Source organism: Gorilla gorilla, chromosome 13 (assembly GCF_029281585.2).
Source record: "Gorilla gorilla gorilla isolate KB3781 chromosome 13, NHGRI_mGorGor1-v2.1_pri, whole genome shotgun sequence".
Taxonomy (NCBI): Eukaryota; Metazoa; Chordata; class Mammalia; order Primates; family Hominidae; genus Gorilla; species Gorilla gorilla.
In genome coordinates, this window is record NC_073237.2 from 129336741 (window position 1) to 129344578 (window position 7838).

Genomic DNA, 7838 nt, shown 5'->3' on the forward strand with positions numbered 1-7838 from the left:
CAGCCTGGGCTATATCTGTAGGCAACGCAGAACCCCTGGAAGTTTGTGAGTTCAGGAAAGAAGGAAAGAGCTGTCTGTGGAATGTTGTCAAAGGCTTCATCTTGACATTGATGCCTGCCAATTTTATTTATTTATGTATTTATTGAGACAGGATCTCGCTTTGTCCCTGGTTGGAGTACAGTGGTGCGATCATAGCTCACTACAGCCTCGAGCTCCTGGGCTCAAGTGGTCCTCCCAACTCAGCCTCCCAAAGAGCTGGGAATATGGGTATGTACCACTACACCCGGATACTTTTTTTATTTTTATTTCTTTTAGAGATTGGGCCTAACTATGTTTACCAGGCTGGTTTCGAAGTCCTGGTCTCAAGAGATCCTGCCACCTCAGCCTCCCAAAACATTAGGGTTACAAGCATGAGCCACCGAGCCTGGCTCAATTAAAATTTAAAATTCTGGGTGTTTTGTCTTCTTGGGTAGGCCACCTCCTCTCTCAAATCCCTGATCACGCCTCTACACACCCCCAGCAATAAATTGTGCCGGGCCACACTCCGCAGCGTGTTGGATGTTAAAGAGTTTCATGGTCACCGTGAGACCATTTCTCAGTCCCCCAAGCAGCAGCATTCACAGCTAGAGGTTTTATTTTAGCTGTGCCTCCCCTGAAGCATATGCAGTGACCATTTGGAAAAAGATAAAGTTAGATCCCTCTCCACACCCTACACCAGAATAAACTTTAAGTGTCAAAAGTGAAATCATACGAGTGCAAGAAGAAAACATGAGTGAATTCTGTGTAATCAGGAGTGAAGAAAACTTTTCTAAAAATGGCCAAACAGTCAGAAACAATAGAAGACCGATAAGTTAGGCGACCTCAAAAAACCAAAGCAAAACAAAACAAAACAAAAACCTTTTCCATGGTAAGAAGAAAGCAAGCAGAGCAAAGTCAGAAGATAAATGATAGACGGAGAGAAAACTTTTGCAACTTATATCACAAGCGGCCTCTCTAATATACACAGAACTATTATATCACAGTCTTAATTGTGAAAAGTCAATTATTTGACAAAAAACAATAGAAAAAAGGTATGAATGGAAAGTTTTCAGAAAAAATGTAAGTGACCCTAAGAAGTATGAAAAGACAGCCTCACTCAACATAAAGGAAACACAAATTAAAACTACCCTGGGATGCTCTTCCTCCTGTCCTATCAGATTGGCAAAATACCTCTCTCTTTTTTTTTTTTTTTTTTGAGACGGAGTCTCGCTCTGTCGCCCAGGCTGGAGTGCAGTGGTGCAATCTTGGCTCACTGCAAGCTCTGCCTCCCGGGTTCACGCCATCCTCCTGCCTCAGCCTCCCCAATAGCTGGGACTACAGGTGCCCGCCACCACACCTGGCCAATTTTTTGTATTTTTAATAGAGACAGGGTTTCACCATGTTAGCCAGGATGGTCTCGATCTCCTGACCTCGTGATCTGCCTGCCTCAGCCTCCCAAAGTGCTGAGATTACAGGTGAGAGCCACCGCACCCGGCCAAAATTCCCCAAATTTGACAACCCACCTTGCTGGCAAGGCTGTGGGAACAAATCTACACTTCTGGGAGTGGGAGGACAGAACGGCACACCCTCTCTAGACAGGAATTTGGCCATATCTAAGGCCATAATGTGTGCATTCTTTCTTTGCTATGCATCTTCCCTACACACCTACACTCTACACACACACACACACACACACACACACACACACACCCCTACAAACACACATGTGCATACAGAATTTTTTTCTTTTTTTTTTTTTCTTTTGAGACAGAATCTCACTCTGTCACACAGGCTGGAGTACAGTGGTACCATCTCAGCTTACTGCAACCTCCACCTCCTGAGTTCAAGCAGTTCTCGTGGCTAAGCCTCCCAAGTAGCTGGGGCCACAGATGCGAGCCACCATGCCTGGCTAATTATTTGTATTTTTAGTAGAGACAGGGTTTCACCATGTTAGCCAGGCTGGTCTCAAACTCCTGACCTCAGGTGATCCACTCACCTCAGCCTTCCAGAGTGTGGGATTACAAGTGTGAGCCTCCTCTCCCGGCCCATAAAAGATTCTTTTTTCTCTCTCTCTTCCCTTCTCTGCTATCGTGGTGTGTGTTTGACTCTGCTTCTCGCCATGTCTTCTCACAAGACTTTGAGGATTAAGTGATTCCTGGCCAAGAAACAAAAGCAAAATCATCCCATTTCCCAGTGGAATCAGATGAAAACTGGTAATCAAATTAGGTACAACTCCAAAAGGAGATATTGAAGAAGAACCAAGCTGGGTCTATAAGGAATTACACATGAGATGACACACATATTATGTTGTATCAAGGTCACCATCATCACCATATCAAGCTGAAAATGTCACCATATCTGGACAGTTCGACATGTTTTATTAGGAATACATTTTTGACAAGGCGCAATGGCTCACACCTGTAATCCCACTACTTTGGGAGGCCAAGGCAGGTGGATCACTTGAGGTCAGGAGTTTGAGGCCAGCCTAGCCAACGTGGTGAAAACCCATCTCTACTAAAAATACAAAAAAAAAAAAAAAAAAATTGCCAGGCATGGTGGCACTGGCCTGTAGTCCCAGCTAATTGGGAGGCTGAGGCAGGAGAATCTCTTGAACCCAGGAGACAGAGGTTGCAATGAGCTGATATGGCGCCACTGCGCTCCAGCCTGGGCAACAGAGTGAGACTCCATCTCAAAAAAAAAAAAAAAAGGAATCTATTTTTTCTCTTTGTTTACATGTTGTACACTAGTAGGCTGGGTTCAGTATTACATATATGAGAACTTTCATTTCAAAAAAAATATTATTGGTCGGGTGTGGTGGCTCACGCCTGTAATCCCAGCACTTTGGGAGGCTGAGGAGGGCAGATCATGAGGTCAGGAGTTCAAGACCAGCCTGGCCAACATGGTGAAACCCCATCTCTACTAAAAATACAAAAATTAGCGGTGTGTTGTGGCACGCACCTGTAGTCCCAGCTACCCAGGAGGCGGAGGCAGAATAATCTCTTGAACCTGGGAGGCGGAGGTTGCAGTGAGCTAAGATCACGCCAGATGCATTCCAGTCTGGGCGACAGAGACAGATTCCGTCTCAAAAAAATTATTATTATTATTATTATTATTATTATTATTATTATTATTTTCCCTTGAGATGGAGTCTTGCTGTCATCCAGGCTGGAGTGCAGTGGCGTGATCTCGAACTCCTGATCTCAGGTGATCCAGCCACCTTAGCCTCCCAAAGTGCTAGCATTACAGGTGTGAGCCACTGCACCCGGCCAAAAAAATATTTCTTATGGCATTATCTGCAAAAGTTGAATATTGGAGACAACCCAAATGTCAATTAATAGGGGACTGATTAGTGTTACAGTTCTTCTAGAATTTGTCTAGCAGGCTTTCTGGTTTTTGCCCAAAAGCCTCTCAAAAAAGTTTAAAAAAGAAAAAAAAAGGGGACTGATTGAATAAACTATGGCGCAGTAAGATGCAGAGATAAAAATGCGAATTTTGTCAAGAACCAAGATTTCCAATGTAAGAGAAAAGAGGCACAAATATAAAATCAAGTATTTTTGAAAACCTATAATGCAGGCTGGGCATGGGTGGCTCACACCTGTAATCCCAGCACTTTGGGAGGCCAAGGTGGGAAGATCACCTGAGGTAAGGAGTTCAAGACCAGCCTGGCCAACATGGTGAAACCCCATCTCTACTAAAAATACAAAATTAGCTGGGCATGGTGATGCATGCCTGTAATCCCAGCTACTTGGGAGGCTGAGGCAGGAAAATCGCTTGAACCTGGGAGGTGGAGGTTGCAGTGAGCCGAGACCACGCCATTGCACTCCAGCCTGGGCAACAAAAGCAAAACTCTGTCTCTAAATAAATAAATTAATTAATTAAATAAAAACCTATAATGCTGAGAAATTACTTAACGGGTACAATATACACTATCTGGTGATGGATATACTAAAATACCAGACTTCACTACTATGCAATCTATGCATGTAACAAAACGGCTCTTGGACCCCTTCACTGTATACAAACAAAACCCAATAATGCTAAATTCAAACTGAGAATATCAATAGGAACTTGTGAAAATTGTCTGAATCAAAATGGAGCCACTTGTATTAAAAACCCTGACAAGAAGACCGGGGAAGGCCATGACGGGCGGGTTCTCATGCATCAATGCCTGGTCACAATCACTATCACAAAAGATTTTGCAAAAACCACAAACTTGCACAAAGGCTGTCACAATTCTACACACACAAAAATACTTCTGCGAGGACATCTGCCCAGCAACTGCCTGTGCAGTCTTGAACTGTGCTGTCCTTGTTACTGATCCTTGTAGCCAGGGATAATTATCTCAAAACAATTCTTCTTCCTTTTTTTTTTTTTTTTTTTTTTTGACGGAGTTCCAGGCTGGAGTGCAGTGGCGCGATCTCAGCTCATTGCAACTTCTGCCTCCTGGTTTCAAGCGAGTCTCCGGCCTCAGCCTTCCGTGTAGCTGGGATTATAGGCACCTGACACCATGCCCTGCTAATTTTTGTATTTTTAGTAGAGATGGGGTTTCGCCATGCTGGCCAGGCTGGTCCTCATTTTTTCTTTAAAAACTTTTGCCTTCCTTTACCTCCCAGAATATGTACATATCAATAATTTACTATGGCCCCCATATTCCCATTGCAATGCCTATACCTGAAAAAACATTATTTTCTTCTAGACAGTCTTTCTCTCTGTTTGTTGTTTAGATTGACAAAGTCATAATTACAAAAATAAATTAAAAAGCATCGATTTCCTAGTTCTGAACACTGAAACAGCTTAGAGGCAGGTACCCAGTAACAAGAACTCCTGGCCATGGCTTTAGATCCCAGCCCTCACTAAATAGAACTAGGCTGAAAGAACTGGCTGCTTCCAGAAATGCAGCAGGGGAAGTACAAGTGGGTCACCTTCTTGTGTTAGAAAGCAAGGACATGCTCGAAGATTGATTCGGAAAAGTCAGACCCATACAGAAACTAACCTGGATGTGCTGTTCGTGACAAAATTTGAGGAAACCGTAGTGGGTTGAATAGTGGCCCCCTAAAAAGATAGGTCCAAATCCTAACACTCAGTACCTGTGAATGTGACCGTATTTGGGAAAAAGGTCTGTGCAGATGTAATTAATGATCTCAAAATGAGACCATCTTGGATTAGCCGGCTGGGTTCTAATCCAACGTCCTGTGTCCTTATATAAGACAGAAGCAGGAAAGACATAGACACGGAGTGGGAGGCCCCATGAAGGCAGAGGCAGAGATTGGAGTGGCGCAGCTCCAGGCCAAGGAATGCCAAAGATTGCCCGCAGCCAGCAGGCACCGGGAGAGAGGCCTGGGTCAGGTCATCCCTCGGAGACTCCAGAAGGAACCAATCCTGCCGACACCTTGATTTCCGACTTCCAGCCTCCAGAATTGACAGGCAATAAATTTCTGTTGTTTTAAGCCACCTAACATGTAATTGCTATAGTGTCCACAGGAGCCATAAAATAGAATTTCTGCAATTTAATGTAAAATGTTGAATAAGTAAAAATCCATGAGTTCTGGCACATGTTTACCTATGTAACAAACCTGCATGTCCTACACATGTATCCTGGAACTTAAATTAAATTATTAAAAAAATCCATGAGTTCATAGCGGTGCTGAAGTTTAAGGGGGAAAGGAGAATGGACAAGAAAAATAGGCCAGGCACAGCGGCTCACGCCTGCTTTCTCAGCTCTTTGAGAGGTCCAGGCAGGAGAACCGCTGGTGTTCAGGAGTTTGAGACCAGCCTGGGAAACATAGTGAGACCCCATCTCTACAAGAAATAAAAAAATTGATCAGGTGTGGTGGTGCGTACCTATAGTTCCAGCTCCTCAGGGGGCTGAGGTGGGAGAATCACTTGAGCCCCAGGAGTTGAGGCCACAGTGAGCCATGATCACACGACTGCACTTCAGCCTAGGCAACAAAGTGAGATCCTATCTCAAAAAGAAAAAGAAAAGAAAAGAACAAGAACAAGAAAAAAGAAGAAAAAAATCCCAATTACATCACCTTGCTATGAACATCAGCAATTAAGGAGAGAAGACAAATCACTTACACTCTCATTTTTTAGAACTGTGGTTCATCCCCAGCTAATGAGAGAAAGCTCTTCTTTACAGATAATAAATGTAGAAGGAATGATAGAATTGGAAGAATAATAGTTTTGAAGCCACCAGTGTCGTAATTGATTATAGCAAGGAGCTGCCATGGATGCTGAAACCAGTAGGGGAGGCTGTGGAGAACAGGATGTTTGCTTGGCGACAAAGTCCTGACCCGCAGATTGCTTCTTAATTCAGTTATGATGGAGAGAACTGGGTGTCACCATTTTAACCAAACTCAGCATCACTAAGGTGGGACGACCTACTGTTAGATACCTCCTGATGCAGTGAAGCCCACAGCATCACCTGTGAAGTATCCGTGCCTAAAACATCTCATCTGAATCCGACCAAGCCTAGGACCTGACTTCCAGGACACAGTGAGGTCTTGAAAATAATGTTTATTCAGGAATAGGCATTGCCATGGGAATATGGGTTCCAAGACACAGAGTGCTAGGGTTTAAATGTCCTCTCCAAAACTCATGTTGAAATTAATTGCCATTGGGAAGGAATTAAGAGCCAGGGCCTTTGACAGGTGATTCGGTCATGCCCTCATCAGTAGATTAATGCTGTTACCATGGAGAGAATTAGTTCTTTGGGGAGGGAAGTTCAGCCCCCACCTGTACTCTCTCTGTCTTCGGTGCTTGCCTGCCCTTCTGCCTTTCTCCATGGGATAATGCAGCACAAAAGCCCTCACCAGATGTGGCCCCTCAATCTTCCCAGCCTCCAGAACTGTGAGCCAAATAAATCTCTTTTCTTTATAAGTGACCCAGTCTGTGGCATTCTGTTATAGCAGCAGAAAATGGACTAAGACACAACAGGTGGAGGAAGAGGTTAAATGGCACCATGACGAAACAATGAGAAAATCCCAGATGCTGAACCTTCTACTGGACTGGCCTGGGCTCTTTTAGGGGGAAAAAATCATTACGAAAAGAAAGGGGCAGGGGGTGCTGTTCCATCATAAAGGAAGCTAAAGACATAATACACTCATGCAATGCTTGCAACTTGGCTGGATCCTGATTCTAAAAGAGGAACTATCGAAGAAAACTGGGGGAAACTGCAAAAATGTCCATATAGACTGGATATTCGACAACATTTGGGAACTATTGATAATTTTCTTAGGTACTATAATGACATTGTAGTTGTGTGATTATGTATGAAAGCAATATCCTTATATTTAGGAGATACATGCTCCAGTATGGGTGAAGTGTCATGATATCTATTATATATATATACATATATACACGTGTGTGTGTGTGTGTGTGTGTATACACATATTTTTCTTTTTTTCTCAGATGGACTCTTGCTCTGTCACCCAGGCTAGAGTGCAGTGGCGCAATCTCGGCTCACTGTAACCTCCGCCTCTGGGTTCAAGCGATTCTCCTGCCTCAGCCTCCCGAGTAGCTGGGATTACATGCAAGTGCCACCACGCCCAGCTAATTTTTTATATTTTTAGTAGAGATGGGGTTTCACCATGTTGGCCAGGTTGGTCTCGAACTCCTGATCTCAAATGATCCACCTGCCTTGGCCTCCCAAAGTACTGGGATTACAGGCATGAGCCACAGTGCCCGGCCATTCTTATTTATTTATTTATTTATTTATTTGATTTGAGACAGCATCTTGCTCTGTCACCCGGGCTAGAGTGCACTGGTGATCATAGCTCACTGCAGCCTCTATCTTTCAGGATCAAGTGATCCTTCTGCCT

The 7838-nt window shown here is 43.9% G+C and overlaps 1 non-coding gene across 1 annotated transcript; it reads left to right on the forward strand.

The window, feature by feature from the left end:
• The first annotated feature begins 3365 nt into the window (after positions 1-3365).
• LOC115935891 (U7 small nuclear RNA) lies at positions 3366-3427 on the forward strand. Its single transcript, XR_004071484.1, has one exon. It is a non-coding gene; the product is annotated as a U7 small nuclear RNA (small nuclear RNA).
• Positions 3428-7838: the final 4411 nt, after the last annotated feature.